The sequence below is a fragment of the Lactuca serriola genome, chromosome 5 (genome assembly GCF_051521515.1).
Source record: "Lactuca serriola cultivar US96UC23 chromosome 5, Lser_US96UC23_V15, whole genome shotgun sequence".
In the NCBI taxonomy this organism is placed as follows: Eukaryota; Viridiplantae; Streptophyta; class Magnoliopsida; order Asterales; family Asteraceae; genus Lactuca; species Lactuca serriola.
The window spans coordinates 298189328-298209106 of NC_136412.1; positions in this window are offsets into that span (position 1 = coordinate 298189328).

Sequence of the window (19779 nt, forward strand, 5' to 3'; positions counted from 1 at the left end):
TAATACAAAACATGAATCTATTGACAATTATCTTTGAAAATGGATTAGCATGAACATTACCACATCAAAAAACAAGTTTATAAGTTCAAAAACAACTTAGGGTAATGTTCATAGTCCATTTCTAGCCAAAAAACTCGAAAATATGCTGTCTGGGGGTCCAACTCGTCGAGTGCATGAACCAACTCGGCGAGTTGGATCGAATTGATCACATTTTAGGCATGGACTCGCCGAGTCTCCTGATCAGACAGCACCAAATTCGTTTTTTCAGCTTTTATTGCAGGTATAACAAGAAAACAAGCCTAGGCACTGATACCACTGTTGGGTTTTGAGCATTATAACACTCCTAAGTGTACATGCAACCCTAAATACCTTGGATCTATGTTTTCTCTATTAAACATGCAAATAAGAACTTCCAAGGTATTATCCTAATCTAGCATACAAAATTACAACTATAGCAAGATAGAATACATACCTCTTTGGTGTAGAAAGTCTTCATGAAGCTTGAGTGCCTAGTGCCCCAAGTGTGACACCTCAAATGGAATCACAGTCATCAAAACACTTAGAATAACTTGAGAGAATTCTACAACTCATGAAATCGGCTAGCCCTTTCACTTCACACACTAGTAGCCGATTTTGGTCAAGAATAAGATACTTATATAGTTAGGGTTACACCATGTAAACCCTAATTGACATGGCCTTTCATTTCCATGATCCATGGGTACAAATACACCATGGAGCATCCATGGACCATCCTATGGGTTTTAGCCCAACTTGATTATCCATGGAGCATTAGCCCACTATACAAGTATGGATGATTTACACAATCAACCCATATATTTAATTAGTCTTCTTTTGATCACTTAATTAATCCTAGATTAATTCTTGATCAATACTAATTAAATAATCTTATTATTCTTATTATTAATATACTAGAACTTATAATATATTAATAACCATAAGTGTCTTATTTCTCTCATTATAGTCTATCCAAGTGCATGATGGTATGCAACCCAAATGGACCATGCCGGGTCGGGTCAAGTCTTACCAATTATAGTTATGGACTTAGACATTAATCCAACAGTAAGGTCATCGCATATGCCTCGAGACAGTTGAAGACACACGAAGTTAACTACACGACCCACGATCTTGAGCTAGGAGCGGTGGTGTTTGCTCTGAAGATCTAGAGACATTACATGTACGAAACGAAAAGCACTATCTTTACCGACCACAAGAGTTTACAACACATATTCGATCAGAAGGAGCTCAACATGAGACAATGACGGTGGGTCGAGCTACTCAGTGACTATGAATGCGATATTCATTATCATCCGGGTAAAGCCAACGTAGTAGCAGACGCCCTAAGTCGGAAGGAATATTCTGGTCGCAGGGTCAAGTCATTGACAATGACCATCCATTCACACTTGTCTAAGCAAATTCAGGTGGCCCAACTTGAAGCCTTGAAACCTGAAAACGTGACGAGTGAATCCCTTAAAGGAATGGATAAGAATTTAGAAGCCAAGGGTGACGGAGCCTTATATTTCATGAACCGGATCTGGGCACCGAAACATGGTGGTTTCCGAGACTTGGTCATGACCGAAGCACACAACACTCGGTATTCCGTCCACCCAGATTCAGATAAGATGTATCTGGATTTTAAAAAGCTATACTGGTGGCCTAATATGAAAGCAGAGATTGCTACCTTCGTAAGTAAATGCCTTACTTGCTCAAAGGTTAAGGTCGAGTACCAGAAGCCCTCCGGTTTACTACAACAACCAGAGATTCCAGAATGGAAGTGGGAGCGGATCACTATGGATTTCATAACCAAGTTGCCCAAGACAATGGGTGGACTTGATACCATATGGGTCATCGTCGATAGATTGACCAAGTATGCACACTTCCTGCCTATCAAAGAAAATGACAAGAAGGAGAAACTTACGAGAACCCACATTAGGGAAATCGTACGGCTACATGGTGTACCTATGTCCATTATCTCCGATAGAGATAGTAGGTTCACCTCAAGATTCTGGCAATCGCTACAACATTCCCTGGGAACAAGGCTGGACATGAGCACGGCCTACCATCCACAGACCGACGGACAAAGTGAGAGAACCATCCAAACACTGGAAGATATGTTGAGAGCCTGTGTGATTGACTTTGGAAAGGCATGGGATACTCATTTACCCCTTGTCGAATTTTTGTAAAATAACAGTTATCACACGAGCATCAAGGCTGCTCCATTTGAAGCCCTCTACGGCTGAAAGTGCAGATCCCCTCTGTGCTGGGCTGAAGTGGGTGATACCCAATTAGCTAGGGGCAAGTTTCTGACAGTACTCTCACAGGCCCGAAAATCATTCGGGAAACGATAGAGAAGATCGTTCAGATCCGTGAATGATTGAAAGCCTCTAGAGACCGATAGAAGAGCTACCCTGATAAGCGAAGAAAACCTTTGGAATTTCAGGTGGGAGACCGAGTCCTTCTCAAAGTCTCACCCTGGAAAGGCTTGATACGCTTCGGTAAGCGTGGGAAGCTTAATCCGAGGTACATAGGGCCTTTCGAGATTCTCACAAGAATCGGCCCGGTAGCTTACAAACTCAACCTACCCGATGCACTTCGTAACGTACATTCTACATTCCACGTATCTAACTTGAAAAAGTGTCTGTCCGACGAGACTCTTGTAATCCCACTCGACGAGATCGAGATCAAGGAGAGCCTCAACTTTGTGGAAGAACCGGTAGAGATCATGGACCGTGGGGTCAAGAAGAGGAAACAAAGCCGTATCCTGATAGTGAAGGTTCGCTGGAACGCCAAGCGAGGGCCGGAATTCACTTGGGAGCGTGAGGATCAGATGAAACTGAAATATCCTTATCTTTTTACTTAGTTGTTTGTAAATACTTATTTGCTTAAATTCTAATTTCGGGACGAAATTCCTTCTAATGAGGGGATGATGTGACAACTCGAAATTTCCATTTTGTACGAACATTATCAAGTCAATAGAAGCTAGACCAGTTATAGTGAATTTCAGACTTTTCCGAATAAGTTTGAGTATTTCAGGGTTTACATTTAAGGAGATATCAGGAGAGTGGATGCACATGGGTTTTCGAAACTCGAGTATTTCAAAACCTCATAATATTAGAGTTCATTTCCGGAATAATAATATTTTCGGCCAAAAATCCCAGGACTATAAATAGAATTCTTAACCAAATTATGTCATTAGTTACATTTCCAACTAGAGAAAAGCCATTTTCTCTCTCACGGATCTTCGGGTTTTTATCCCAAATCGTGAGTACACTTCTCTAGTTGTCTTATAATGCTTATGATGTGCTTAATAACTTAGATTACATAGCAAATCTATGAGATTCAGGAGTTTACCGCCCAAGAACGTTCTTGGAGAGTGAACTCCTATATGTGGCTTAAATGCTACCTAGTCTTTTCCCCATGATAAGTAACGAACTTAGGCTTGTATATAAGTGTATTTAAGACTAGAAAACAAACAAGAACACCAAGATTAGGGTGTTCACGGCCCAAGAAGTTCTTGGATCGTGAACTCCAAAAACAAAGGCCAAAGAGTGCCTAAAGCACTCCTAAAGCCTTGGACATTAGCCTAGAATTACTCCTAGCTAATTTGTGGACCTTAAAACATCAAAAACCCATCCCCATGAGAGATTACAGCCGTAATCTCTAAGGGAAAAGGTTCATGGGCCGTGAACATCAAGGAAGGGTACCATAGTGTGCCTAATGCCTTCATTAGCAATAGATAATTGCCTAGAACCTATCCTAAATGAGTATGGGACTTGAAAACATAAAAATACCCACTTCCATATGAATTTACGGCAGTAAACTCAACAGGAAATGGCCTAGGGCCGTAAACTCCTAAAAGGAGTGTTTTAAAGCCTTAAACTAGTCCAAGGATTAAACCACCAAGTAGAACTTCTTCTAGAAATCAAGTAACACTTCAAAACAAGTAATGTCATTATGTCTGAGAGATTAAGGCCGTAAAATCAAGGGTTTATGACCGTCAGCTCCTTGTGTGGAGTTTATTGAAGAGTAAACACATATATAAGGGCCTTTGGAACCCTAAACCCCTTTAGCCTCGTCCCACAACAACTTAGAGGCAACCCTTAGGACTTATAACACTTATACAAAGTGTTTTCATGTTCTAGAGTGTCCCAACTTAATTTATTAGTTATTATTTGGCTAATTAGTTATATATATGCTCATTATATGATAACTAGGCTCGTGCGTGTGAAAAAGTCTCCGTTTGCCACCTAGCACAATATCCGACACTTCAATCCAATCCACTCACCACTAGTGAGTTCATACCCCTTTAATTAACCTTTGAAATACTTCTAAATGTTTTAGATGCTTTTATGGGGGGGGGGGGGATTACAAGTTGAATATTTTTGGTTATTACATCAATCACATGTGATTAATAACTACAAAACCAATGATTTTATTACTGTTCAAACTGTTTTACTTCAAACTGTTTTACAAACTCTTTTACTTATCAAATACTTTTACTTAAACTTTGTTACACTTATTATAAATCGCGTGCCCGTATATGTATAGTTATATAAGTAATGTTTAAAAGACTTAGGAAGGCTATCCACCTTGTTTCCTTTTCCTCGACTTGGATGTGGTCTGATAGGATATCAGCTACTCGTCCGAAGGTCGTTTAAATATTGATTATATATCATGTGTACATATATAGACATAAAAGTGCTTCCATATTCATACATACTAGTTAAATCATTAGTAGACTACCATCGGGGTAGCACAGGATCATACATATACTATTGCTAGATTAATGAGTCAGTTCATTCATGAGTCAATACTTATTACTATGAGAACATATACAACTATACTAGGAAGAGAACATATACAACTATACTAGAAAGAGAACATATACAACTATACTAGGAAGAGAACATATACAACTATACTAGAAAGAGAACATATACAACTATAATAGAAAGAGAACATATACAACTATACTAGAAAGAGAACATATACAACTATACTAGATAGAGAACATATACACCTATACTAGAAGGAGAACATATACATCTATACTAGAGATGTAACAACCCGTTATTTTCGGGCATTATAAATCGAGTCTTGTAACCTCTTTGGAATGTAATAGGAATATCATCGATAAATGAATTATTCAAAAGCTCTGATTGGAGTACACTATGTAGTAGATATCGTCTTAAGGTTTCCAAATATATAAAGAACACTAAAATCCGAGTTATGACGAAGAAGTTATGACCATTCTAAGATTTCCGACAAAACCAACAACACCGATTAAACGGAAAACGCAAAGTTTCAATATGATAGCATTTAGCGTTAGGTATCTAAATGAAAGTTATAGATAACATTAAACCGTGAGCGTACACAAAAAGAACGTCCAAATTTGACTTCGTATGAGGAAGTTATGATTTTTCCAAGATCCGCATATAGCAGTAGACAGCTAAAAACTCGAATCGGAGATCGAGCGACTTTTGGCCGGAATGACCTAAACGAGAATCGAAGGTCTCGACAATGGTATTTCAGCGGTAAAAAGTCTGGCAAAAACCGACATCAGATAAATAATAAATAATAAAAATAATAAAAATAATTTCGGAATTTGCCAACAGAGTCTAAACGAAAGTTGTAGAGCGTAGTCTCACCTACGCGTGGATATAAAGACCATCGAAAACGGAGTTCGTATGAAGAAGATATGAATTTTTGAAGTTTATTAAATAAATTATATATTTATTTAAATCAAAATTTCGGACCTTATCCGAAGAGGAGTCAGCGTCCTCATCCGGGTACGCGCTGCGTACCCCAGTACGCCCCGCGTACCCGAGAGACTTGGCCTCTGATCGTCCACGTCGCCCTATCCGAGCCATCCGACCCGTCCGACAAGTCCGCAGTACCCGACCCGTCCGACCCGCTGTCCCGTCCGACCCGCCGTCCCATCCGACCCGCGTACCCAGCAACTCGGCCCATCCGAAGCCGAGGCAGTCGAGGCTTCGGTCATGCATGACGTACGCGTACACGCTGCGTACGGGCGTACGCCCCGCGTTCGGAGGCGGTTCAGCCTTCCTATAAATAGGATGCAAGGGCTTCCGAGAAAAATGCTCATTTCTCTCCTCTCTCTCACAATCTTGCCTCGTTTTCCGTGCCCGTTCAAACCCGAAGCTCTGGTCTTTTTGCTCAAGTCCCGAGGGTCGATTTTACTCCCGAGATTCCCGAGAATCCCGAGGAAAGTCCGTTTCCCGAGATGAAACTCTGTCCGGTTTTCCATCTCGCTATCTTCAAACTATCAGGTGAGTTCATACCCCTGCAAGCACACTTTAAATGCGTTTTTAAATGCTTTTTATACTCTTTTAGGGGGGGGGGGGGAATACAAGTAAAGACACGACTAAAATCGTGTGAAACATCGATCTTTTCATATACTTTTCATACTGTTGCTTTAACGGTCTTATGAAGTCATTATCATGCAAAACGCTTCACAACACAACTTTACCCTCTTGGGATACAATATGTTTATAAATAAAAATATGTATTATTTATACGTTTGCATACAAATACATCATATCAAGGGTATCATTCTTTACTAAATCATTTTATGCATTCAAAGAACTTATGATTTATGCTTTGTCAAACATTGTGAAAAAGGATAAACTTTGCATACAAACTACTACTTTAATACAGACTTAGTTGAGAATCCATGAGACGTGTACACCTTCAAACACTGCCTTTTTGATAAAAGGTATCGCTACAAGTCCTGTCTATAACCAGAGTCTCCCGTTCGGAGAACGTGTCAAATGTGTATAGATCTATACGGGAAGTCATGATCCCGCGCCCTGACTGTTAGCTACAGTCCGTCTTTTGGGGTGACAGTTGTCATAACGCTACGACGCCTGAAGAACGTCGCTACAGGCATATTATGTTTAGTATGGTTATAAAACTCATCGGATATACAATTATTATGGTATTATGCTTTTATGAACGAGTAGCTATTAAAACTATTCGTCATCTAACAAGTGCGAATCTTCGTATAGCTTTACTATGTAAAACTATGACACAACTTACAAGCACGTCGTTTGCTTGCGATTTTCGGTCTTAGAGACTGCCAGTTATGTAAGGAAAATAAGGGTTTTTCCTGTATACAAACCAAACAACTAATAGGAAAATAAGGGATTTTCTCGGTACAATTAGTTGCAACTTATATCACGAACATTCATATGCATTTCATACTTTTATAAGAAAATAAGGGTTTTTCTTGGAAAACACAACAAATCATATCTCAACTATTAGGGAAAATATGGGATTTTCTGGATCTAATACATTCATTTTCAACACACGAATCATAGCTCACCACAATTGAAATACTACATTTTCTGGAAAACATACAAACACTTTCGAATGGCCTACATTTTTCTCAAAACACCACTTATGAACTCACCAACTTAAATGTTGACACTTTTTCTTTGAAATAACTTGTATTCTCAGGAAACCGCTAGACCAGGTAGGAACTACTTCTGAAGACTAACGCGCTGGCGTTAGTAACATATTTTGGATCACCATTTTGTATTTGATTTCTTTTGCAAACATGTAACATATACAATCATGTAAACTTTTCAAATATATTTATATTATGGTGGTGTGTACTTTCCTTTCTATGAACTGTTATGATACTGAATATGACGTCCTCCGCCCCCGAACGTTTCCGCCGTTCTGGTTTGGGGGTGTGACAGATTGGTATCAGAGCATCGTTTATAGTGAATTAAGTATATCAAAACTATTTTTGGTATACAACTATAAACTCAACTGGGCAAAAACACTCTGAGAAGAGTCATACTTTTGAAATTAAATTTATTTAGTTTTTGTAAAGTAAACATGCATTCATTTCGTACTAATAACAGTTTCACATCGGACTATCTTAGAAGTATTATAAAATAAGTTGTGCAGTGCAGGTACGCCTTGGGACATGTAATCGGAACTGGGAAGGATATAGCCTGATCAACTATATTTGTCCGAGAGCCGACTAACGTGTGCCGAGGGGTGTCTGCAGTGGACAACAAATTTTAAAACTTACCAAACCGTTACTAGAATCAAACACAAGAATTTAAATACTATAGGAGTATTTGCTATCTAAACTAATTTAACTTACATGTTTTGCATGTTTCAACTTTATTCAATTCTTATGACCCTATTTCTCGTACAGTCAAATGGCTGGATTTCACCACCCCAATGACCCCTACTTTCCCAACCAAGGCAACGGAGGATGGATCGAAGATGATCCCGAAGAGGATGAGGAACCCATAGAAGTGGGTGATGACTCCGGTACTGACTCAGAGCCGGAAGTGATCGATCCACCACCCATTCAACCTCCTGTCCATGTGAGGAACTTCCAAGGACCCACTCCCGTCTGGGGGAGTCACCTCCATCATTGGAGCCAACAACAAGGCATACGCCCTCCCTACGGCATGTGTCGGGATTTCTATGATGTCCGCGGTGGAAGCTCGGCTGATCGAGCACTCCCAGTAATGGTGGGTAAGTTAGCCAATCAGTCCTATCAATCCGGAGTTCAAGCAAGCCGACTCCGGGATGTCAACGTGGAAGTGCAGGTTCACACTTCTGACATCCGTAGGCTGGACAAGATACAAGATTATGCTCAACTCCAGTCTGAGGCATTTCAGGCATAGATGATTGCAGCCCTAGCCGAATTAAGGGAGCAACAAGCCGCTTTTGATCGGCGCCTAATGGAATCGAAGCAATCAGATGCGGAGTCAAGCTCCAAGCGCAACCTACGTCGCAAATAGTGCCTGCCAGGATTTCAAATTTTGTTATAAATTAGGACTTCGGATAAGAGTATTCTTTTCTTTAAAACTTTCTGTAATCGGAGACCTTTAGAAAGGTCAAAAAGTTTTGTCTAAACTCGGATGTAACACAACTATATGTTTAATATATATAGGGCATATCTCTTTCTTGTTTTAATCATGTGTAGTCCGTTCAATTCATAAGTGCATCCATTCAAACGTTATTAATGAATCAAACTCAAAACCCAGTGTTGGTCAAACCAAATTCTTAATCTATTTTAGGTAGTTAACTCAATAACATTCAACTCGCAACCACCGAAACTTATAATATCTCATTTTTTTTCTTTTGGCAGCGCAATGCCTCCTCGTAGATCAGCACGTACCAACGCAACCCCACCACCACCTCCACCACTAACTTATGATCCGGCAATGGTCCAGGCCGCTATCACAGCAGCAGTAGCAGCAGCTCTCTCTCAAATAAACTCCAATGCAAATGGAGGTACGGGAAGCAGCACGAATCATTCCAATCGTGGCCCCGGCCAGGGTCATGTGAGGGAGTGTACTTACAAGGAGTTCTCCAACTCGAAGCCAAAGACTTTTAATGGCAGTGGCGGAGTCATTGCATTAATGCAATGGTTCGAAAAGACCGAAACGGTCTTCGAGATCTGCTCGTGCCAAGAAACAAGCAAGGTTAAGTTCGCTGCTTGCACCTTCATAGATCGAGCCCTCACTTGGTGGAAAAGCCATGTGAACTCAGTGACGCTCACTATCGCTAACGCCATGAGCTGGGAAGAACTGAAGGTACTACTACTGGAAGAATACTGCCCGAGGGGTGAAGTGCAAAAGCTTGAGCAGGAGCTTTGGAATTTGAAAATGACTGGGTCTGATCTAGTCGCCTACACAGCTAGGTTCAACGATCTAGCCGCTTTGTGCCCTACCATGGTCAACCCAGAATCAAAGAAGGTCGAAAGGTACATTTGGGGGTTGTCACCCCAGATTCAAGGGCATGTCCTAGCTTCCAACCCTATCACCTACAAGAGCGCTAAACGCCTGGCACAACGACTCATCGACCACGGAGCGAAACAGAGTACCATCACAGCAGCCGCAATTCCACCTAGGGAGGCTCAGGGCCAGAGTAAGCCTTGGAACAAGAGGAGGGGACAAACCCTCCAGGAGAACCCCAAGAAACAACAAGTGATAGCAACCCACGCTATTACTGTACCTACCAATTCTGCCCCCACAAGCTCATACAATGGAAAGCTACCGAAATGTAACCAGTGCAACTTCCACCACCACGGTCCCTGCCGTGACCTTCAATGCACCAGGTGCAATAAGAAGGGTCATACAGCCCGCTATTGCAAGGAGCAAACCCAACAATTCGCCCCCACTGCTAATACCGGAGTAAGCCGCGCTTGCTTTGAGTGCGGGGGCACAGGGCACTACCGCAAGGACTGCCCGAAGGCAAACAACAGGAATACCGGCGGAAGAGGCCGAGTTTTCGCAATGGGACAAGATGAAGCCATTGCGGACCCTACTTTTGTTACGGGTACGTTTCTTCTCGATAACTCGTATGCATGCATTTTGTTTGATAGTGGAGCCGAAAGGAGTTTTGTGAGTCACGACTTTAAAAGCATGCTAAAACCAATACCACAATCATTAAGTGAACCGTTCATAGTAGAAATGGCCAACGGGAAAACCGAAGGCACTAAGGAGATATATTTAAACTGCACCCTAACTCTAAACGATAATCTGTTTCAAATCAACCTCATGCGAGTCTCGATTAGGAGTTTCGATGTCATCATTGGCATGGATTGGCTGAGTTCACATCGTGCGGACATCCTATGTTACGATAAGGCCGTTCGCCTTAATCTGCCAACCGGCGAAACCTTCCTTGTCTTGGGCGACAAACCTAGTACCACTCTTAGTATCATCTCAAGTATCCAAGCTCAGAAGTACCTACGCAAGGAGTGTCACGCATTTTTAGCGCATGTTGTAGACGTGAAACGCGAAGTCCGGGACATCAAGGATGTGCCCGACGTATGCGATTTTCCCGACGTGTTTCCCGAGGACCTTCCAGGAATACCACCCGTAAGACAAGTCGAATTCAGAATCGATCTGATTCCCGGAGCTACCCCAGTAGCCAAAGCGCCCTATCGATTAGCCCCGGCAGAGATGCAGGAGCTGTCCAGCCAACTGAATGAACTACTTGGAAAAGGATTCATCAGGCTGAGCTTCTCACCTTGGGGAGCACCCGTGTTGTTTGTGAAAAAGAAAGATGGGTCGTTCAGGATGTGCATCGACTACCGAGAACTCAACAAACTTACCATCAAGAACCGATACCCCCTACCCCGAATCGACGACTTATTCGATCAACTCCAAGGAGCCAACTACTTTTCCAAGATCGATCTAAGGTCGGGATATCACCAACTGCGAGTCCTAGAGAGTGATGTTCCTAAGACGGCCTTCCGGACGAGGTACGGACATTACGAGTTCGTAGTGATGCCGTTCGGACTGACCAATGCCCCGGCCGTATTCATGGATCTAATGAATCGGGTATGTCGTCCATTCTTGGATAAATTTGTGATAGTATTCATAGACGACATACTCATTTATTCAAGGAATAAAGAAGAACATAGTCAACACCTGAGACAAGTCTTAAAGACGTTACGGATTGAGAGACTTTATGCAAAATTCTCAAAATGTGAGTTTTGGATTAGAAAGGTGGACTTCCTCGGTCACGTGGTCAGCAAGGAAGGAATCCATGTGGACCCCTCGAAAATCAAGGCTATCGAAAACTGGTCTGCACCAACTACACCAATAGAAATTCACCAATTTCTAGGTCTTGCTGGTTATTACCGAAGGTTCATCCAAAATTTCTCCAGCATCGCAAAGCCTCTTACCGCTTTAACCCAGATAGGTGTGACCTACAACTGGGGAGAAAAGCAAGATGTCGCATTTCAAACCTTGAAACAAGCCCTTTGCCGTGCACCTATCCTTTCTCTTCCAGAAGGGACCGAAGATTTTGTGGTGTATTGCGACGCTTCAAAGCAAGGGATGGGTTGTGTACTAATGTAGAGGGGAAAGGTGATTGCATATGCCTCACGACAACTGAAAACGCATGAGGTCAATTACACCACTCATGACTTAGAACTTGGAGCAGTGGTCTTCGCTCTTAAAATCTGGAGGCACTACCTTTACGGTACCAAGTGCACAGTCTTTACGGACCACAAGAGCCTCCAACACATCTTCGACCAGAAGGAATTAAACATGAGACAACGACGTTGGGTCGAATTGCTCAACGACTACGAATGTGAGATTCGCTATCATCCGGGAAAGGCAAACGTCGTAGCCGATGCCCTTAGTCGAAAGGAGTACTCAGGCCGGAGAGTGAAGTCATTGGCTATGTCGATCCATTCGCACCTGTCAACGCAAGTCAAGGCAGCTCAAATAGAGGCTTTGAAACCCGAAAACGTGGCAGGTGAGGCCCTTAGGGGAATGGACAAGAACTTAGAAATCAAGAGTGATGGAGCACACTACCTCATGAACCGGATCTGGACACCCAAGTTTGGTGGATTGAGAGAGGTAGTTATGAGCGAGGCACACAGGACCCCATACTCCGTACACCCAGGTTCAGACAAGATGTATCTAGATCTCAAGCAACTCTACTGGTGGCCAAACATGAAAGCGGAGATCGCTACGTATGTGAGCAAGTGTTTAACTTGCGCCAAAATAAAAATAGAACACCAAAAACCCTCAGGTCTACTCCAACAACCTGAAATACCTGAGTGGAAATGGGAGCAGATTTCCATGGACTTCATAACCAAACTGCCCAAAACTCAGAGTGGCCAAGATACTATTTGGGTAATCGTCGACAGATTAACCAAGTCAGCCCATTTCTTACCGATCAAGGAAACCGATAGGATGGAAAAACTATCAAGAACCTACATCCGGGAGATCGTACGACTTCATGGAGTACCGATGTCCATCATCTCAGATAGAGACAGCAGGTTCACTTCCAGATTTTGGCAATCATTGCAAAAATCCATGGGAACAAGGTTGGACATGAGTACAGCATACCACCCTCAAACTGACGGACAGAGTGAGAGGACGATCCAAACCTTGGAAGACATGTTGCGAGCATGTGTAATCGACTTTGGCAAGGCATGGGATATTCACTTGCCTTTGGTCGAGTTTTCTTATAACAATAGTTACCATACTAGTATCAAGACCGCTCCATTCGAAGCCCTTTACGGCCGTAAGTGCAGATCACCCCTGTGCTGGACGGAAGTGGGCGACACACAATTGGCGACCGTGTACTACTGAAGGTCTCACCCTGGAAGGGCGTGATACGCTTTGGGAAGCATGGAAAGCTAAATCCCAGGTACATTGGACCCTTCGAAATCATTTCGAGAGTTGGTCCAGTGGCTTACAAACTCCAACTTCCAATCGAGCTTAACAAAGTGCATCCAGTATTCCACGTATCGAACCTGAAAAAGTGTTTGTCCGACGAAACATTTGTAATTCCACTCGATGAAATCGAGTTAAACGAAAATCTTAACTTTGTGGAAGAACCCGTCGAGATCATGGATAGGGAAGTTAAACGGACTAAGCAGAGTCGCATTCCAATAGTAAAAGTTTGATGGAATGCTAAGAGAGGACCCGAATTCACATGGGAACGGGAAGACCAAATGCTACAGAAGTATCCGCATCTCTTCCTCAGCCCCTAAAAACTTTTATATTGTATTTAATTTCAGGACGAAATTCCCTCTAACGGGGGGATGATGTAACAACCCGTTATTTCCGGGCATTATAAATCGAGTCTTATAACCTCTTTGGAATGTAATAGGAATATCATGGATAAATGAATTATTCAAAAGCTCTGATTGGAGTACACTATGTAGTAGATATCGTCTTAAGGTTTCCAAATATATAAAGAACACTAAAATCCGAGTTATGACGAAGAAGTTATGACCATTCTAAGATTTCCGACAAAACCGACAACACCGATTAAACGGAAAACGCAAAGTTTCAATATGATAGCATTTAGCCTTAGGTATCTAAATGAAAGCTATAGATAACATTAAACCGTGAGCGTACACAAAAAGAACGTCCAAATCTGACTTCGTATGATGAAGTTATGATTTTTCCAAGATCCGCATATAGCAGTAGACAGCTAAAAACTCGAATCGGAGATCGAGCGACTTTTGGCCGGAATGACCTAAACGAGAATCGAAGGTCTCGACAATGGTATTTCAGCGGTAAAAAGTCTGGCAAAAACCGACATCAGATAAAGAAGTTGTGAATTTTCAAAGAAATTCCTTAAACATGTTGAGTTATAAAATAAATAATAAAAATAATTTCGGAATTTGCCAATGGAGTCTAAACGAAAGTTGTAGAGTGTAGTCTCACCTACGCGTGGATATAAAGACCATCGAAAACGGAGTTCGTATGAAGAAGATATGAATTTTTGAAGTTTATTAAATAAATTATATATTTATTTAAATCAAAATTTCGGACCTTATCCGAAGAGGAGTCAGCGTCCTCATCCGGGTACGCGCTGCGTACCCCTGTACGCCCCGCGTACCCGAGAGACTTGGCCTCTGATCGTCCACGTCGCCCTATCCGAGCCATCCGACCCGTCCGAAGTACCCGACCCGTCCGACCCGCTGTCCCGTCCGACCCGCCGTCCCATCCGACCCGCGTACCCAGCAACCCGTCCCATCCGAAGCCGAGGCAGTCGAGGCTTCGGTCATGCATGACGTACGCGTACGCGCTGCATGACGTACTTATGATTTATGCTTTGTCAAACATTGTGAAAAAGGATAAACTTTGCATACAAACTACTACTTTAATACAGACTTAGTTGAGAATCCATGAGACGTGTACACCTTCAAACACTGCCTTTTTGATAAAAGGTATCGCTACAAGTCCTGTCTATAACCAGAGTCTCCCGTTCGGAGAACGTGTCAAATGTGTATAGATCTATACGGGAAGTCATGATCCCGCGCCCTGACTGTTAGCTACAATCCGTCTTTTGGGGTGACAGTTGTCATAACGCTACGACGCCTGAAGAACGTCGCTACAGGCATATTATGTTTAGTATGGTTATAAAACTCATCGGATATACAATTATTATGGTATTATGCTTTTATGAACGAGTAGCTATTAAAACTATTCGTCATCTAACAAGTGCGAATCTTCGTATAGCTTTACTATGTAAAACTATGACACAACTTACAAGCACGTCGTTTGCTTGCGATTTTCGGTCTTCGAGACTGCCAGTTATGTCAGGAAAATAAGGGTTTTTCCTGTATACAAACCAAACAACTAATAGGAAAATAAGGGATTTTCTCGGTACAATTAGTTGCAACTTATATCACGAACATTCATATGCATTTCATACTTTTATAAGAAAATAAGGGTTTTTCTTGGAAAACACAACAAATCATATCTCAACTATTAGGGAAAATATGGGATTTTCTGGATCTAATACATTCATTTTCAACACACGAATCATAGCTCACCACAATTGAAATACTACATTTTATGGAAAACATACAAACACTTTCGAATGGCCTACATTTTCTCAAAACACCACTTATGAACTCACCAACTTAAATGTTGACACTTTTTCTTTGAAATAACTTGTATTCTCAGGAAACCGCTAGACCAGGTAGCAACTACTTCTGAAGACTAACGCGCTGGCGTTAGTAACATATTTTGGATCACCATTTTGTATTTGATTTCTTTTGCAAACATGTAACATATACAATCATGTAAACTTTTCAAATATATTTATATTATGGTGGTGTGTACTTTCCTTTCTATGAACTGTTATGATACTGAATATGACGTCCTCCGCCCCCGAACGTTTCCGCCGTTCTGGTTTGGGGGTGTGACAGATTGGTATCAGAGCATCGTTTATAGTGAATTAAGTATATCAAAACTATTTTTGGTATACAACTATAAACTCAACTGGGCAAAAACACTCTGAGAAGAGTCATACTTTTGAAATTAAATTTATTTAGTTTTTGTAAAGTAAACATGCATTCATTTCGTACTAATAACAGTTTCACATCGGACTATCTTAGAAGTATTATAAAATAAGTTGTGCAGTGCAGGTACGCCTTGGGACATGTAATCGGAACTGGGAAGGATATAGCCTGATCAACTATATTTGTCCGAGAGCCGACTAACGTGTGCCGAGGGGTGTCTGCAGTGGACAACAAATTTTAAAACTTACCAAACCGTTACTAGAATCAAACACAAGAATTTAAATACTATAGGAGTATTTGCTATCTAAACTAATTTAACTTACATGTTTTGCATGTTTCAACTTTATTCAATTCTTATGACCCTATTTCTCGTACAGTCAAAATCCATCCAACATTTCCTTGATTTGGGAAGTACGGTTCGCCAGGAGGATAAAATCCAACCATGATATCTACGCGAGAAAAGGGGTACAAGAATCTTATATATATATATAGACGTAATATTTAAGATAATTATAATATAATCTTTATCAGTTACTTCAATACTTGCATAGTACATACCAGTTATATGTATTCAAAACAGGATAGACCTTCGAATAAGTGACCCTAACTCTAAACCCACAACCAAACAAGGAACAGGGAGTAAGGCAAAGATCATAGAATCTAAGTCTATGACAACCTAGATACACATAACCTCAGCGTATCCACTTAGAAAATATTGACCTACTAATAAAGGCCTTTTTAGTTCTTAGACAAGTAATTATAGTAACACAAAATACTCCAATAGTATTTTAGGTTTATGTCATGTTCAAATGTTATCATTGTAGTAGTGTTGGTAAGTTTTTAAACTTGTTGCCATACTACAACCATTCATAGCCATATGCTAATCACTTCTTGGACTAGCATAGTCGATAAGGCTATGCCACTCCTAGAACTGGCCATACATCCCCAAGCCTACTTGTGATATTCAACAATCGTAATACTTTTTGATGAGATTAAAACTTAATCTAGAAGATCGATTAGATCTTAAACAGGTAAATAAATATTAAACAGCAAGAACGAACGCAAAGCAAAGAACAACTTAAGAGTTAATCAAACGTGTCGAATGATTATAAAATAACCCTCAGAAGAGCTCGATCAAGAACATCAACTGTAGAGGGCTGGAGGTTTACAAGAACGATAAAGAAATCTGTAATACTATCGTAATAAATGTTACTTCTTAATCCTTGACCTAATATGCATGCAAGCATATCTTTATATAGTAAACCTAGCAAACTCACGGTTGGACAGGCCCAAAACCGGAGTACAAAACAAATGGACTAACAGCCGAGCCCAAAGATGCAACACTTAAACAAATCTTCAACCCAACAATCTCCCCCTTTGCGTCAATTGGAGCGAGATCTTCACTTGTTACTTGGGCCAGCAGCAGCACCAGGTACCTTCTTCTTCACGGTCTTAAACAGACGAGAGATCAGAGCAAGTATCGTCTGCCTGAATCTGATGTACCATTGGATCATGTCGTTGAAGTACTTGACATCGTCTGCTGCATTCTCTTTACACCTTCGGATGATCGACAGAACATGCTCAAGACAAGCATTGGTGTAAAGATGTTTATCCGCCAAAGCAAAGAGACATTTCTGTCCTTCTGTTCTAGTGAACATGACCGAATTACGTCTCGGATCGATCTTGCCCATTTTCATTTGATTGAGATCACTGGCCGATCCCACAGGAGCTATCTTCGGTTTCTTCTTGAAGACTGTGGCAATCTCCTGATCCATTAGGGCTACCTCCATGATGTAACAAACAATCATCCTCTTAAGATGGTCTATAATTGGACCATATTCTGCTTCATTCGTCAAAAGGATGTTGTGCAAAACAATCCAATCATGAGGGTTTAGGTTCGGTAGATCTGCCAGGGATATAAGATGTTCGGTTCTAGCAGATCCTCTTATCACCCTGAACCGAACGTTGATGAATCTCCCTTCGGTATAAGGCTTTAAGACCCGAACGTTCACGATCTTCTGAGCGCTTCATGTTTGGTACTGTGGTTGAGCGGCTTTCAGATAGAACTCGATAAGCTCCCTATCGACCTTAGGGTTCGGATGAGGGACTTCATAAATATTGGAGAAGGCGTGGAAGATAAACGCCTTTCGAGTCAACGGCGTATTGAACTGCAAATCGATAGAATTATTGCAGTCGAACGATATCACCGGTTCGAGCCATAGGATGCTAGGAGTATCTATGGCCTCCTTAATCATTCTCTCCCGAGTCCAATCAGGGAAAAGAGTCTTCCTGCTCTCGAGGAGATCGTGGGCTTCTTTCTTCTTGCGTTCGGCTTCTTCAGCTTCGCGCGCCACACGAACATTGTCATTTTCCACATTGCGACTGTTTTTGCGTTTAAGTAAGTCAGCAATGGTTTCCTTATCATCTTCATCTTCTTCCTCAGCTATATTCTTTCCTTTGTCCTTCACACCCGAACCCGAAGCTTGACCAGTCGGAGGTGGTTCGGTTGTGTGAGCAACTGTTGAGGAAGGAGGTGGTTTCGATCCGGACTTCCCTTCTCCCCCTTGTTTCGGATTGGACACAAAACTAGGTAAGCCTTCGATTTTGCTGAGAAGGTCCATGGCAGGAGTAAGTTTTTCAGCAAGGGTTCACCTCACCGAATGATTGAGAATCGGATCGTGTGCTTCCAGGATGTTGGATAGGGCAGCGTGTACATCCGAAACACAAGTTTTTATAACCTCCCGTTCAGATCGAAGAGCTTCAATCTGTTGTTGATAGTTTGAAAGCTGAGTGCTCTTGACCTTAAGGGCGGTGGTTTTGCTTGCTAGAACGTCCATTAATGAGTTTTCAGCTGCGAGATCCTCTTGAAGTTTAGCGAGGCGCTCATCAATGGAGGCACGAAGGGCCGAGTTGTCATCGCTAATGGATTGGCGAAGGGTAGCGAATGACTGTAACTCCGTTGAGACGAACGTGGCCAATTGTTGAACGATTGGTTCCAACATTGTCTTTGTGGCGTCAGCACTCTCCTGTAAGGACTTCAACAGGGAAGAGGCATCAGTGAATAGTTTATCGACTTTTGCGGTCGCAGCCTCACAGGCTTTTGTGGAGGCGTCAATGGCGGCAGTGGCTGAAGCAACAGAATCATGCTGAGCCCTGGAAAAGGCAACAACAATCTTCTGAAGAGCGGCTTTAGAGAGAGAGAGAGGACTGAGTTTTGGTGGATGACGCAAGAAGCAAATCAACCTTCTCGTTTAGCTCCTTTAGATGTTTCTTTGTTACTGGAGCATCGTCCTCATCGTCACTTTGAACCTGAAACGGACTAAAGTAGACCGAATCGAAGGTCATATTTTCACCGCCAAGGAACGGGTTATCTCCATCAGAGGCATGATCTGGAGATGGTGGAGGTGGTGAAGCTGGGGGTGTTGTGGTTTGGGTAGGTTCAGGTTGAGTGTTGGTGGGGGTAGTTTCGGGTGGTGTTTGAGTGTGGGTAGGTTCGGTTGTATGCTGGGTTTCGGTTTGAGGTGGTTCGGTTAAGGGTGGTGTTTCGGTTGCACTGGTATGAACCCCCGTATCAGATACGTTGGTTGTAACCTTTGCAGTTGTGGTAGTGGTATCTGTGAAAATGGGTGGTGGTATAGGGAAAGAGGTTTTAGGAATGGTGGTGGCGGGGTTTATGGTGGGAATAGAAGTAGGGATGGTTTGAGGAGGTGAAGGAACTGGTGAGAAATGAATTTCCATGTATGGGGTAGGTGATCGGGGTGGGGTGTTGCCTCTGGGAGGGGTTTCGCCTCTTTGAGAGCCGTCCGAACCCGAACTCTCGTTGTTTGAGTCACTCGAAGAGGAAGCGATGACAAGCTTTCACTTCGGTTGAGTCTTCCTTCTCTTCGGTTGCGGAGACTGAGCAGGTTTTGTTTGTTTCCTCTTCCTGGGAGAAGGACCTTTAGGAGCTTTGGTCACTTGCTTCCCTTTTTCCGCCT